Raw genomic sequence first — 16,713 nt, 5'->3', positions numbered from 1 at the left:
CGATTGATGGTTGCCACTTAGCAGTTTTGCCTGAGAATACTGATCTTCACTGAAGTTAAATCCAAAATAAGCAAATTAATACGTAAGATAACGTTTGAAAAATTATGAAATAGCCAGGTATTGCATTCGTTGATGTATAGGATTCTGAGATATGTTTTTTTCCTTCTTATTTGAATAATTAGCCCTTTATTCCATGGTAGCTCAAAAATAAAACATATTTTTTAGATTGCTTGTCATACAGTTTATTGCTATACAATTTGTCACCATTATGCAACAATTCACAATCACACAAGATACATTGTTTAGTCATTGGTCAGCTTTGCCCACCTTTCTCTACAGTAGCAGATCACCTTCCCCCTTGGACTGTTGCAATGGTCGTTCTGTCTTTTATTGAGGCCAATTGGAGAAAAAAGTCTCTCTGCACTTTTCTGCTCCTTCCTTTTTGATGCTAGGTAGTGTTCAAGTAAAAATAAGTCCTCAGTCATTGGTTGAATAGGCTGGACTGCCTATTGTGAGGGGATTGAGCCTCTCCTACACAAAAAGAAAATGGAGAAGTTAAATAGTGGCATATATTTATAGATAATCTACTTCACATCTGTACTCTGTTCACTGTAATCTTCTTTGCGACAGTCAGGGCTAAACGGCCGAGCATTTCTTCTTGCTGGACATGATAACATGTTTATATGATTCGTTCCTATTGGATGTGTGCGTGTGTCGACTCCGAGTCAGTGTGGATCGGGACTCCGTGTCAGGTTTTGACAGCAGTCCATTCACAGACGACTCTTGCAGAAGGCAGCCTGCCCTGCTGCGACTCACTGCACTGGGAACTGGCTCTGTTTACTGGAAGCCTTCTCCGGTGAATCAAGCAAGTCTCTCAATGCTGTGAGCGGTATCTTTTCCCAAACGCGAGCCCCTTAAACTTTGCAGTACCATTGAACCTCATTCTCTCATCCAGGGGAACTCGGCGTGGATTGACATCAACTGCAGTCTCCTTTTTTTTCTGCAGAGAACAGGTTTCACTGCCTGTTCGCTCTTCTTCCCTCTGTCTCTTCGGGTTTCTACTCTGTGGATTGTTGCTTTGACTCCAGGCGAACAGGGGAGAAGAGATTACATGCTCAAGCAGAACTGTTGATGAGTTAAGACTGAGCAGCACCTTGCCATGGAAGAGTATGTCCGGTCTGCGGGAATGTATGGGCTGAAAGAGGGACCAGCTGCCTGATAAAGCCCTATCTGTCCCAGATAAGTGGAGCATGCATCAGAACTGCAGAGATTCTCTCAACACTGCTGTGTTCTGATCTGCAGAGGAGTTCCTGTTACAAGACTGCCTGCTTTCTACACACAGCTATTGTCCAACAGATTTTTTTCTGCCTCTTGACTTCGTCGTATTTATCGTGACTGTTTTCTCAGAAAGGTAAGGATTTCCTTTAGGATAACTGCATTTCCCTATTACTTAGGCCTACTATCACGTTACCAACCATATCCAAGAGTGGTTTAATCTCTTGACAAGTCTCTGTCTGTAACTTTCTTGTGTCACTTTATTAGGGGAATTGTTTGTCAAGTTCAGAGATATACTTTCCAACTCACACATGTGAGGATATCAAGTCATTAATCACACACTACAGTTGTATATTTTACTTTCCCAGACCACAAACAAACCATCTGTAGGCTGCTTGAAAATCTCGAGCTATGAAAAACCAAAGAGCAGGTTCGCCATGAATTAGGTCTACTTTTAAAGAACAGAACTGTTTGAAGTAGGCTAATTAAAATTATCCAAGGGATACCATTGTTAATTGAAGAAATGATTAATAAAAACAACCAGATGTGGATTGATTTGGTCAGCTGCCTCCCTCTCAGTTTGAGTGAATGGAAACTATTAAAATGAGGGGGAACACGTTTATATGAACCAGAACATGTAAAGCACCATTTCGTTGGAATTGAATTTATGCCTTTAAAGTTGTAGATAGAGTTCCTTGCTGTTTTTTTCATGTAGCCTATCAATGGGTTCCTTGCTTGAATAGGGCTGTATGTTAGCAGTGATCTAAGAATCAATGTGGCTGTGATTCTGGAGAGCAATGAGGCTCTTTCAGTCTAGCCAGGGCCTTGACTGCTATATTTTGAGAAGGGAAAACTCTAGAATAGCCTGTCTTTGCATCATAGTAGGCAGACAATATTATGTGTAAAACGAGTTAATTCAACTGCAATGCATTGAACTGAAGAACAATATGTAGCCTAATACGACAGGCAGAAACTTGATGTTGAAAATGTGAAATCATTGGTTAAAAATATAAAATCCAAGGAGACGACGAGATATCATCTATCTGTGTCTTATTGGAACACAGTTGCGCACAGTGGCAGTAAATTAGATCATTTTACTGCACTTGCATTTTTTACCAATACCAAAACCATCTTGTCAACCTGCATGTGTTAACAACCGGAGAAAAAGACAATATGCGGAGCGGAGCTCATGTACTACCCCGGCCAACTCAGCGTCCTAACGGCTGTGTGTGAAGCAGTGGAACAGAGGAGAAAAACAAAATATTGATCATTCATTGTACAGCATACCTTTTACTCCAGTCCAGTATTCCCTTCTCCGCCACTAAACTACCAGCACGATTCTCGATTCTGTCATATTTTGTGAGGCGTTACGCCTGATGTGAAAGGCTGATGTGAAAGGCTAATGAAAGTTCCTGCCTGGATTTGATCAATTATATGCACTTGTTTCTGCGTGCGATCAGCCAGCGTTAGATATGGCAATGACAGAATAAAGGTTAGTCATTAGCATAATATGTAGGCTTACTCATTGATGAAGATTTAAAAAAAAACGTTTTATATTGATAAAAATGTCAGTAATCCAACGTCTCAATATATATTAATTTATATAAATAGGAATAAATCTACCTCAGATGAAGCTATAGGCTATAGCTGATCATCTAGAATGGCTAACTGTATTTTATTGTCTTAGTTTATAAATGGAATAATATATAAATGGAATAATACTTTAGTCCTTTGCAAATAGGCTCTAGTCCATCTATCTCATCAGTCCCATAGGGTAAAATGTAACTTTATTTTTGGCTGCAAACAGGGTAGTTTAAATGATGCAACTAATATTATAACTCAACTGTGAAGTTGTTTGAACAGAGTGTGTGCGAACAAAATCTGCACTCTTATTAGATTGGTTGAGGCACATTGCTACTCTTCTTCCCCAGCCCCTTTCATGAAGGGCGATGCCATTTCACAAGTTTCTGCACAAAATGTTTGAATTAATGCAAGTACTCATTTTCACTGTTTGAAGGAATAGATTAGCAAATGACAGTGGTCACAACTCTTGCTCGATGGAGAGAACTCCAGCCTTGTAACCAATAGGGTTAGCTGATGCCGAAAGGGTAGGGGGAGTGTGAGTTAGTAAAATGGGAGGTGAACTTGTAGCCCGTCTCTACCCCTTTTATTGCGTTTCTATGTGAAAACACAATCTCCCTGCTTTTTTGTTTGCCATTTGAATGATATTTTCACGGGAACATGTAATACTATCTTTCTAGTTTTATTTCCACTCAACTGCAATACTGGTTGTTTTGATATTCTACATTTTTTATCTATTATTGTGTATTAGTTGAGGATTATAAATGTAATACATCTGCAGAATAGGTATAGGCATATACATTTTATGAACAGAGAGAGTATCTGGTTAACTGTCAGAAGCTTGTTGAAAAGAGTACCATTAGATACATTTCAAGCTGTCGCGAATCATACACCCATGTATAGCTTAGGCCATTTATAGGCTTCTCAGTGGTTTCTCACATGTTGGTCTGTTTTATGTCTTTTAGCTCTATGCAATCACACTTTCCCGAGCCAATATGCCTTTATAAGCGTGGTATTGTTTAATTCAAACCAACAGTCGCTTTTTTTCGACCCAGTCTTGTGTCAGAGGGAGCGCGTCCTGTTTCAAAGAACTGCAGCTGTTGATGTACCAGAGCCCGGGTTGCTCCTCTGCCTCTCTGTTCATTTCCACTCACAGATCAATAGACTCAGTGTGGTTCTCTATGGACTTCGGGGACCAAACTGGTACATATTATCATTAGCTCTCTATTCTTGATTGTAGCTGTAGCCTACATTTTATTGTGATCAAGCAAAAATAGTAAAGTGTTCATTTTAACCTCAAAGAAACCGTGTATTTGAGGAGAAGAGGCACATACTGTACAGTATCCTATTGTGAAGGCTCGAAAAAATCAAGAACCGCTATTAATGTTTATATTTCATATTTTTGAATAGATAACACTACATGCCAAGGGAAGTCTGCTCAGGTATGATTGAGTGGCATGCTAGAGCATCTCCTCCACTTCAATGGGATCGTGTCGATGATTTTGCGTCTCCTACAGTTTTGAAGCTACACAACCAAACTAGATAGCCTAATCTGTTATGACTGTATTGAGCCAATGCACTATTGATTTTGAAGTTGTTATTGTACTGTGACCCCTTTGTGCACACTGGCAAAAAAAATATATTCTTATTGAACTGAACCCACATTCAGAATGTGACCGTAGTCACATTGGGGCTTTGTTTGACTAGGCTCCTCCAAATAAAGTGGTGTGAAAGTGCCGCTGTGATATTTTACGAATGCAGTCCAGAATGTCCCGGAGCTGTGTTGCTTTTATTCACAACGTAAGGAACACCAGATTGACACAGGTCAAGAGTACATGCATTCACAGAGTTAAAGTGACTTCCTTCGCAAGTAAAATGACACACAATGAGCCCTTCAACGGACACTCAATTACGGTTAAATATGTTATCTGTCTTGTACAAAGAGGCGTTTTCGGACACAATCATTTCTGTTGCTGTTTCTCCTATATGGAGCCCTACTGTGCGGATAATCACTCGCCATTAAATGGAAAAAACAAGGCTGTAAAAAGGGCGAAGGCAAATTGTATGTAATGTGCAGGTCTTTGGTCCAAAATACCACCCCTTTTATGACTGATTTTATTTTACTATTGGCAATCGGTAAAACACTATGAGCCAGGGTGTTCCCCTCCCTGCTATTTTATGAAACATTTGTTTCCACTTGCCAAAGGCTTCTGTAGCAGTGGATGATTATTTACCTTCTGAAATGGCAGGTAAAACTTTCTGCTTGCCTTTTTAATTTCCTTCCAGGGACATGACATAGCATGTACAATGGTGACAATAAATAAGGGTCAATTTAGACCCGTGAAAGAAATAGTGAGGATATTTTTCTATGGTTTCTATATTGTTTTTCCACTGGTCAAGTGGTAGCCATCCTTAGCTTATCTAGGATCTCTTTTTCATTAGTTTGCCCCTTTTGGTGCTCCTCTGAATAGGATTCTGGAAATAAAACGGAAACACAAAGAACTTAAAGGCATAGCTGTAAAACTCATGGCTCGTGGCATAAAACAGCTCTAAAGGAAAACAAATATGTTTTGTTACTGGTTGTGGCCAACTATATATATTTTACAGAACCATATTGCGTGCGTTAGGCGTCTCTTTTTCTTGAATAGAACATGTAGTGTGTCATAAGCGGCGGGCGTACGTGTAACCAATGAGACAGTTATATTTTCTCTTGTGTCGTATATTCACAGGCTTTTGTCAGCTTTGACAGAAAGAATGCAAAAATGTTCTGACAAACATGTAACTTAATTAACTATGTCATTATCCACAAATTATGAAAATAATAATATGAATTACTGTTATTATTAAATATATTATCAACTTAAAAGAAGTACAACTAAATAGAAAAAAAGATTTTTTATTTGTTTTTAATTAAATAATAATGAAGACTGAATATAGACACAAAATAAAATATGTCTGTAAATATATGTGCGTGCACACACGCATGTGAGCGCGCACATACACACACACCTCACTTTTGGTGGTACGTGCACTAAAGTTGTCATTCTCAGCCCGAGCCTGACCACCCAATTGGGTTTCGGGGCTTGCCGTGCTGTGTCAAGAAATAAAAAAACAGTGCGTGTCTGTGCACCTTTTAGCCTACTACGGCTCTCTCTCAGCTGCAGCAGCCACTAATGGCGCCAGGATTCCAATAATGGTTGGGCCAGGGAAATTTGATAAAACTGATGATGAAATGTATTTTTCCGATGATTGAAATGTTTCGAATAGTGATACGAATAGGCTGGAGTGCACTCAGGAGAATGATGATCCACAAGAACACGACAGGCAGGGCATCGCAGTATCAGGAGAAGCCCATATTCCAATGGCACCCATACATCCTAACAAAATACACCCTATGACTGCCCTGCTAATGTGCCTTGCTGGACCTTGTAAACAGCTACCTTTTTAAATACACGATTGTATTTAATTACTGAGAAATGCGGTATGACAAACAGAGGATAGCGACAGTGTTACATTTCATGCTCAGAGCCGTCATTACCCTAGCTAGATCAGGGATGGGCAACTTTGATGGGGTAAAAGGGCGGCCACAAAATCTGAACTCATCATGAGGGGCCGCAGTGGCTCGCGGGTCTCTCTACCCACATCCATACCCACACGTAAGTTAAATGTTGTTGGGGGCCCTCACCCACCTAGCGAGCGAAAGAGTTTAGCGGCCCCCCCTCTTGACAGCAGAGAGAAAAAAAAATAAGTTTTAGAGTTAATTTCCTGCAATTGCAGAAAATGTTGCAGTTGTAAAGCAAGTTTGCTGCAATTCTACACATTTTGCCATGGGTTGGAGGGAAAATTAGCAGTTTTACAGATAATTTCCTGAAATTCTACATATTTTACGATAAGATGTAGAGAAATGTTTGCAGGTTTTTATATGATTTCTGAGTGAGAGTGACTAACAAAATCAATGGGTAATTTGACCATGATTAGTAGAAGTTTAGATAGCTGGCTAGACTAATTTACCAATCTAAAAAATGTTTGCTGACATGGCTAATTGAGTGACTGTCAGTGACTGACAATAACAAGAGAAAAACTGATGATGCACAACCATATTTTGGAATTGCACCTTATGTGATCAGAAGGGGTTTCCTGTGCCCTGGATCATACAGCACACTCAGTACTGTGCCCTCAAACAGAGACGGTCCTTCGAAAAGCTGCTCTTGACAAAGATGCATTGTTGAGGTTAGCCTATAACCCACTGCACTGAGTGGCTACATCTACGAAGCTCATCTTGACTACAGTGAGGCTTGTAACAAGGCGGCAACTGTCACAGCTAGACCTGCTGCTTTCTCGGTAAGAGGCACTCTCTCTCTGTTGACCATATAGCGGTATCACTCTTCTATCCCTGACAAAACAGAAGCTATATAGATGGTGGGTCAACTCAAGAGGAATTTCCAGGGGAAATGCTGAAAAACAGAGGACAAATGCCACTCCCAACAGAGATGTGTAAACGCCCAACTGAAGCCGTTTAAAAAAAAATCTCAATATTACATATTTTCTGGGTAACAATTAAGTACCGTACTGTGATTATGTTTTACCATTTTAATTTAAAACAAACAAAAATAGCTTCTTAGCAATGAACATTTTCTCATGCAAGAATTTTAGACTGTCTGGGAGTGGTCTGAGTGAAGAAGGGAAAATGGAAAACTAGCTGTTGTTGGCAGAGAGGTTTGGAATTCTCTTTCTTATTGGTCTATTAACTAATTTACCACCGGGTGATGTCACCAGGCAGGCCAAAACTCCATCCCATAAAAACAGGCTGAAATTACTGCCTGCCTTTTCAAACAACTCTTAGACAAAAAGGGCATTATTATAATTTTCTCAATTTCACAGTATTATTCCAACCTCATAATGTTGAAATATATACAAAACACAGGCGAATCACGTTTTTGACTGCACTGGGCCTTTAAGTGAAATATCGTCCCATAGGAAGGTGAGATTTAGTTCCATTTGAGCATGAATGTAATTTTTCCTTCTACAGAACATAGCTTTAATCTAGCAATGAGACTGTGAAGTAAAAACTGAGATTTTGTGTAACTGGCTTACTACACACAATACCCCATAATGTCAAAGTGGAATTATGTTTTTAGAAATGAATAAAAAATGGAAACGTGAAATGTCGAGTCAAAACTATTCATCCCCTTTCTTATGGCAAGTCTTAATACGTTAATGAGTAAAACTGTACTTAATAAGATGCATGGACTCACTCTGTGTGCAATAATTGTTTCACATCATTTTTGAATGACTACATCATCTCTGTACCCCACACATACAATTATCTGTAAGGTCGCTCTGTCGAGCAGTGAATTTCAAACACAGATTCAACCGCAAAGACCAGGGAGGTTTTCCAATGCCTCGCAAAGGGCACCTATTGGTAGATGGGTAAAAATGAAAAAACAGACATTGAATATCCCTTTCAGCATGGTGAAGTTAATAATTCCACTTTGGATGGGTTATCAATACACCCAATCACTAACATGATACGGGTGTCTTTCTTAACTCAGTTGCCGGAGAGGAAGGAATCCGCCCAGGGATTTCACCATGAGACCAATGGTGACATTAAAACAGTTAAAGAGTTTAATTCCTCAGAAAACTGAAGAAGGATCAACAACATTGTAGTTACTCCACAATACTAACCTAAATGACAGAGTAAAAAGAAGGAAGCCAGTACAGAATAAAAATATTCAAAAACATGCATCCCGTTTTCAATAAGGCACTAAAGTAAAACTGCAAAAAAATGTGGCAAAGAAATAAACTTTATGTATTGAATACAAAGCATTATGTTTAGGGCAAGAGTACCACTATTCAAATTTTCAAGCATGGTGGTGGCTGCAAGAAGGACTAGGGAGTTTTTTTTTATTATAAAAAGAGATAAGCAAAGGTAAAATCCTAGAGGAAACGATGGTTCAGTCTGCTTTCCAAAAGACACTGGGAGACACATTCACCTTTCAGCAGGAAAATAACCTAAAACACAATGCCAAATATACACTGGAGTTGCTTACCAAGATGACATTGAATGTTTCTGGGTGGCCTAGTTACAGTTTTGACTTAAATTGTCTTGAAAATCTATGGCTGTCTAGCAATGATCAACAACCAACTTGACAGAGATTGAAGAAGTTTTTTAAGAATAATGTGCAAATATTGTACAATCCAGGTTGTGAAAAGACTCACAGCTGTAATCGCTGCCAAAGTTGATTGTAACATGAATTGACTCAAGGGTGTGAATACTTGTGCAAATTAGATATTTCTGTGTTTCATTTTCAACACATTTGCAAAAATGTCAAAAAACTTGTTTTCACTTTGTCATTATGGGGTATTGTGTGTGGATGGGAGATACATTTAAAAAAAAAAAAAAAATTTTGTTACATTTTGTTACATTTTGCTGTTACACAACAAAATGTGGAATAAGTCAATGTGTATGAATACTTTCTGAAGGCACTTTAGACAAGAAACCTTAACACATTTTAAATCCACTGTAATTTGTTGTGGCCTCACATTAGCTAGCTAGCAATATTTAACTACTTTTTACTCAAAAAACGCAGTTAGAGGCTATAACGACGGTCATTTCTCTGTTGTAGCATAACACAATGAATCTAATGTTGTAACAAAACAATGGACAGTAGTGAGGTTATGGTTCATATTAAACAACTGAAATGAAGTGCCACATTAGCGACAAATGTTACAACATTGCGACAAATACACCCCTGTGTGATTAAGCAGTAAGAAAGTGGTAGACTGGCTCGACAACATGCCCACTATCCTGCCAGGTCTAAATCCCTAGTTAGGGGTGTGAAAAGAAACACAGAGACCCAAGGAGCAGGGCTGCATTGAATGCAGATTGTGTCGGATTAACACGGGGAAGATTGAGCGATTGTGGCCATGGTGACTTTCCTGTACAGCTTTGCTTGTACAGCTGCACCAGGCCCGGCATCGTACAGACGCTTGCCCAGAAAGGGCTATATTTGGGTTTATCTGTCTGACAGTTAGATTTTCAGTTTTACTTAAAAAAAAATTGTATCAGTTGGAATATCAAAATGTACAGAGCTTCTTGTATGTTCCAAAAGTGTATTTAAAAAAATGACACGATGAAACTACACTCAGAATGTATGCCTACCTCCAAGTGTGAAACCTTAGTAGGTGATATTTCTGTCAGAAAATCACACAAACAATGACTTCTTTTACCATTCAGGGGACTTGTTTGCTGAATAGTGATTCACCTCCTACTAGGTTGGTTGTAATTAAATATGGTATGAGAAATATAACCCCTACCACCACACACCTGGCACTATCATCTGAACTGATGCACATGTCTCATGCCTGAGTTGGGATTACCATTAACATCCTTTAAGACATGGAATAAACAATGTACTCTTTTTGTTTGTTTTATTGCACTTCTTTCAGTTAGGAAATTGGAGATGACCATAAATATTAAACTTTTACACTAAATTAGGTTTAGTTGTATATGAATGCTTATTGTGCGCAAAGGATTTGTTACACTTGAGTGATCACTGAATTAAAATATATAGGCTATTGTCAGTAACATGCAACGTGAACATCCCCTTTCTCTATCCCCCAGCAGCAACTGGTATAAGCCATGCAATTGGGTAGTTGATGGAATAAAATACTATTAAAAAAGAGAGAGACAAAAAGAGGGGAAGCAGGGGTGTATTTTTGTCCTTGCAGAGCTGCACTGGTTGCCGCTCGTGGCATTTCCATCATTCATCACCTCGAGCTGATAACTAGCAAGTCTGGAGCGAGCTGACAGGATGCATCCAGCCCCCATTACCATCAGAAATAGGTCCAGCAAGCCCTAGGGCAGCCAAGGAGCCACAGCTCCAAAAGGGAGCCTGTTCAAAGTCTCTAAAAAGTTGGCTTTGTTGTGCCTGATAACATCTTGGATTGGCACAGGCACCTTTTTGCATTGCCTGAGAGATCCTCCTGTTGTTAACCCTGTAGCCTTTACTAAATTAACAGCGTTGTGGAAACGTAGCCTTGAGAACTTGATAAATCTGACCATTAGCAAAAGTTGTAAACACTTTGGATCTAAGACATGCTACACAAAACCGACATACCTAAGTGCATTAGCCAAAAAGGGGACATTTGTCACACGTTGTATTTTTTTACATTGTTGTTTTTCCGATTTACATTGTAGGCCAGGGATAAAATAATGTAGAGTAGCCTATTTATATCCTTGACATTTGTGGAATTTCTCAGAGAAATGTTCCAATAAGGTGTTGATATTTGCATGATGCACAACTGGAGCATGCACCAGTAGCCTGAAACAAAATGCTAATTGATGTTACATACACTACCGTTCAAAAGTTTGGGGTCACTTAGAAATATCCTTGTTTTGGAAAGAAAAGCATTTTTTTTTAATCCATTAAAATAACATCAAACTGTTCAGAAATACAGTGTAGACATTGTTAACGTTGTCAATGACTATTGTAGCCGGCAAAGGCAGATTTTTAATGGAATATCTACATAGGCGTACAGAGGCCTATTATCAGTAACCATCACTCCTGTCACGTTCGCATGAATTATTCGGGAGACAAGCGCAGGAATGCATAATAGGGTTTTTTATTGAGCCCAAATTACGGCATGCCGAGTAAAGGAACGAGGACGAAGACCAAACAAACACGTAACAAAACACAGGGTAGAAACCCAAAACAAAAGAGCGAGGAGTACCTTGAATAAATAACACACACGCGCACACTGATTAACACACGGGACAAGACCCGTAATCATTTGCGGAATCCACAATGGCACGAAATCCAAAACACACAACACAGGTACTCACACGCATCTATTGACATTGTAACAATAATCGACAGTCCAATGGAAACCAAAGGGCACACTGATACAAGTAATAATCAGTGGGAATAGGGGACAGGTGTACGTAATGAAAGTTCCGGAGGGATTCGTGACAACTCCTGTGTTTCAATGGCACGTTGTGTTAGCTAATCCAAGTTTATAATTTTAAAAGGCTAATTGATCATTAGAAAACCCTTTTGCAATTATGTTAGCACAGCTGTAAACTGTTGTTCTGATTAAAGTAGGAATAAAACTGGCCTTCTTCAGACTAGTTCAGTATCTGGAGCATCAGCATTTGTGGGTTTGATTACAGGCTTAAAATGGCTAGAAACAAAGACCTTTCTCCTGAAAATCATCAGTCTATTCTTGTTCTGAGAAAGGGAGGCTATTCCATGCGAGAAATTGCCAAGAAACTAAAGATCTCGCACAACGCTGTGTACTACTCCCATCACAGAACTGCGCAAACTGGCTCTAACCAGAATAGAAAGAGGAGTGGGAGGCCCTGGTGCACAACTGAGCAAGAGGACAAGTACATTAGAGTGTTTAGTTTGAGAAACAGACGCCTCACAAGTCCTCAACTGGAAGCTTCATTAAATAGTACCCGCAAAACACCAGTCTCAACGTCAACACTGAAGAGGCGACTCCGGGATGTTGGCCTTCTAGGCAGAGTGCCTCTGTCCACTATCTGTGTTCTTTTGCCCCTCTTAATATTTTATTTTTACTGGCCAGTCTGAGATTTGTATTTTTCTTTGCAACTCTGCAAAGAGAGTCGCCTATTTGCATCCCAGAGTCGCCTCTTCATTGTTGATGTTGAGACTGGTGTTTTGCGGGTACTATTTAATGAAGCTTCCAGTTTTCAGTTGTGCTAACATAATTGCAAAAGGGTTTTCTAATGATCAATTAGCCTTTTAAAATGATAAACTTGGATTAGTTAACACAATGTGCCATTGGAACACAGGAGTGATGGTTGCTGATAATGGGCCTCTGTACGCCTATGTAGATATTCCATAAAAAAATATGCCGTTTCCAGCTACAGTAGTCATTTACAACATTAACAATGTCTACACTGTATTTCTGATCAATCTGATGTTGTTTTAATGGACACATTCTTTTTTCAAAAACAAGAACATTTCTAAGTGACCCCAAACGTTTGAACGGTAGTGTACGACAATTACAGATATCAACGTTGTCATTTTTGCTCATGTTACTGAAGTGAAGTTGTGTCGTTGACGTGCTTAGCCTAAGTGTAAATACATATGGGGACATACTGTTTGTCGATTTTCATTTTTTACTTCCATACCATTCCATCTCTGTTTTTTTGCCAGATAGAAGAGGTTTTAATTCACTTTAGGTTTACAGCTAATACCTATAAGGGTCACTGGTCTGCACTAAGGATGGTTACTGAAGTTATGATTGGACATTGAATCAGTGTGGAATTTCTCAATGTTTGCAATCTGGTGTCATGAGTTCTCAATTTTATTAAACCAATCACACCATGTTCAAGTCATACCATTAGGAACCAAGTAGACAAAGAGACAGCATTGTGGAACATGTCAACAAAGACAATTCAAGTCTTGTGTTCGTGGGGAATCTTGGGTTGGGTCCTATTTAAGCAATTGCCTTTGTCAAAGCCACATTAGTCCTGTAATTAGATTATCTTCTATCGCCGTGGCTTAGTACATTTTGTTGTTCTGTGAATGCCTCTCTCATGTCAAGAAACATTTAAGTAGATATCTCACAGGGAGCCTGTTGTCTTGTGAGGAGATTTCCACCACTAAACAAGGGCCATTATCGAGATATTACCCTCTCTCACAGCATGGTGCTCTGTTATCACACTTCCTCCATATTCATATGGAGTTTTTAACTCCCTATTATAATTTTGTATAATTTAGAGCTGTGGTAATTACACTTCAGTGGATTACCTGTGCAGAGATACCAAAGATGGCAATCTATACCTCATGCTGGCTCGGCGTAGCAGTTCAAAGGTACGACCTAGACTGAAATGTTATCAGTTTGTATAACACAGAATGGGTCAACCTTTCAGGATTTGTTTGGGAATTTGAATTCCTTTGGTATTCAAAAGGAGAGGGTTTATGACAGGAAAGATCATTTTACCAGTGAATATTTTATCTCCAATTCGCTTACAGTTTGCTGTGTCATCCTCTGTGTCTTTGGATTTGCCGACTTTGGTCCAGTTATTCTGAGTTGTTTGTTTCCCCTCCTTTGTTATCACAAAAGAGCAAACACATCTTAAACATACACAAGGTGCAGCAGCAGTGATTGCTGTATCGGTTGTCCTGCTGTGGGTGGTAGAGGGCGATAACGTTGCCAGTAAGCCATTTACATTCGAATCATTTTTTATCACGCCAAGACTCTGATTCTCGGTAAAGATTATTCTCCATTGAAGGGAGGCACGTCCTTTTGAAAGGGAAATATTTTTGCATGACTGACGTTGTAGCTTTAACAAAAGGGATTGTAAATAAGATGCTAACACTCAATATATATCTGCTATATTGAAAAAAATATATATCAATGAAATGGAATGTGGCTGTTTAACATCGTAGGTTGCAATATGTGTCGTGTTTGTTTATTGTTCAGCCCTTTGGTTATATAGCAACATGTATTACGGCAATTATAGTCAATTGTTTTCAGTTTCATAGAGCACTGACAATGTATTCTGTTTAAGTTTTATGCATGTGTAAAAACCAATCCATTCTCACTATAATGTTATGGAAAAGCCCACAATGTTTACACCTTGAAGATAACACAGCTGAAACTATTTCAACATTTTATGACTTCCTCTTTGTTCAAAGACGATGAGTTGTTGCAACCCAGTCAGTCTACAGTAGGCCTAGACACACAACTGGGCTCCACTCTGTTACAGTTATGCAGACGGGCGTGCTCAATGAGCCAATCCCAAGGACGTTTGCATCACAATCGTTCGTATAACACTGGGTGAACACATGTTAATGAACATGTAACTGCTCAGATGGAAGCTCAGTCCAAAAGCTGCTCTCTGTCACAACCCGAGGCAGAGGGCAACGAGCACTGATACTGATTGAACAAGGCCTTAAATATGATGTAAATTAATTAATATAGCTCCACAAACAAACCAGTTTAAAATGGCTGCATTTAATGAATGAGTATTTATGATATTACAGTGCCTAAAATCTGTTATAATAGTTTTTCCTTTACAGAAATATACTTCACGTTGTACGGTGCATTGGAGAGGCAAACCATTCATTTGCAAGCAACAGTATCTTAAAAAAAAAAGGTAAATATACCATCACAAGGTTTAACAAGTTGCATTACCTGTTAGTTGCATTACCTGTTAATATTTAGGGCTGACAACTGATTGCTCTCAAGAAATACTACACCAACGTCTTTCGTCTCCCGGTTTCCTGATGAGAGCCAACCAGTGTTATTCTACCTTGTTTATTAGCATGCAATGACATACGACACTTCCCTTGTCTCACGAAGGCATTCACGTCGTCTTTTGAGATTGAAAATAGATGCTATAGCGGCGAGAAAATGTAGAGGGTGAAGTTTGACGTGTCTGCTCCAGTGCTGGCTCAATGTGTTTGTGTTGCTGCTTTAAGGGAAAGGTCCTTGCTCTGCTGTCTATTTTAGTAAGGGCTGAGATTATAGCATCCCTCATTTTGCTTTCGTTTGTCCTTCCTCGGAGCCATCGGAAGGATCAAAGCCTCAATTACATAGTGTGCCAGGACAGGAAAACTGGAGTATAATGTGTAATCCTAAAGAATTAGCACACCTTCTTAAACTATTGTTTTGCCGATACTGCACACCACACTTCTGTGCACTTCATATACACAATCATATCACTGTATAGTGTCTCCTACCATACCCTTTTTCTTCTTTGTCTTCCAGTGATAGCAAAGATTTGTCCGTATGGAGATAAATTGGCTGCTTACCTACTTGCTCCACATCCATTCTAGATGTTGCTTTTACGAGTCATCGTCTGTGTTACGTTTTTCATGTTTAGTGTTGCCACCCACCATCTTAAAAATTAACCTTCCTGTTGAATAATGCCTCACGATCATGGTGAATTATTGATGGGCCTGGTCCTTAATAGGGGGACAGAGCAGGCTTTTTACCCATTCATCTGCTTATTTTCATCCTGTTGTACAGAGAGATTAAAGCTGCTCACTGGTGCAATTAATGGTAAAGGTAACCACACTTCCACTTGCATGGAGGAAAAAACAAGTATTGTGAACCTAACGGTATACTTTTTCAGTATCAACACTATCTACTGTCCTTTTGTGACACTAAGTATTATGTGTTCTATCTGTGTACTGTATACAACTAATGTGTTGTATCTGCGTGGCAAATTAAAGCTCAGACAGCCTTGGCGATTTGCCATAGCCTTGGAAGTTCTCTCTCTGACCGGGTTGTTATTAGATGTTGAAGTTTGATTCGGGAATACGTCAGCACAGATGAAGTGGACAACATTGACCCGACACCCAGTATTTTGTGCCAAGTGCCTGTCTGACTTTGTCTTCACCAATACCGCATTGTATCATTTTTTAATGAGCGCAACACTGATGCATTCCGCTGAAATTGAGAAGATGAGCTAAGGAGAACTTGGCTGGACCAACTGCCGAGCTTCATTTTGTGATCCCTGATTTGTTATGACTAATTTAGGCACAGCATCGTGGCACAATGGATCATAGGACAAACGCCTCTGTTTTGCTCATGAAATGCTCTCTGAACAAAAATCCTACAAAATATATCCACATTGGGTTGTCTGTCTCCCTGCATCCACAATGTTATACTGAGAGTATTCCATGCACTATCTGTCTTTTTCAAGGATAAATGTATAGTATCAAGGACTTATTGGAGTTGATTGGCAGGTACTATCGCCATGAGACACCTATATAATGGTGGGCCTCACATTTCTGACCTCCTTATTTATCTTCCTGTATTAATGTCAGCCTATTAATTCCTGAGCTGAGAAGCATTGACAATGGCACCATCTAA

General features: G+C 39.3%; 1 protein-coding gene across 1 annotated transcript in view; it reads left to right on the top strand.

Moving 5' to 3' along the window:
• The first annotated feature begins 836 nt into the window (after positions 1 to 836).
• Positions 837 to 16,713, top strand: part of adgrl2a (adhesion G protein-coupled receptor L2a) — a 183,684-nt gene continuing 167,807 nt past the window's right edge. The window contains exon 1 of the mRNA XM_039002059.1: positions 837 to 1,411. The gene's annotated coding sequence lies outside the window, so the exon portion shown is untranslated. The remainder of the gene's footprint in view (positions 1,412 to 16,713) is intronic.

This window comes from Salvelinus namaycush, chromosome 10 (assembly GCF_016432855.1).
Source record: "Salvelinus namaycush isolate Seneca chromosome 10, SaNama_1.0, whole genome shotgun sequence".
NCBI classification, from domain to species: Eukaryota; Metazoa; Chordata; class Actinopteri; order Salmoniformes; family Salmonidae; genus Salvelinus; species Salvelinus namaycush.
The sequence above is the reverse complement of the archived record's forward strand: the minus strand, read 5'-3'. Positions and strand labels throughout refer to the sequence as shown.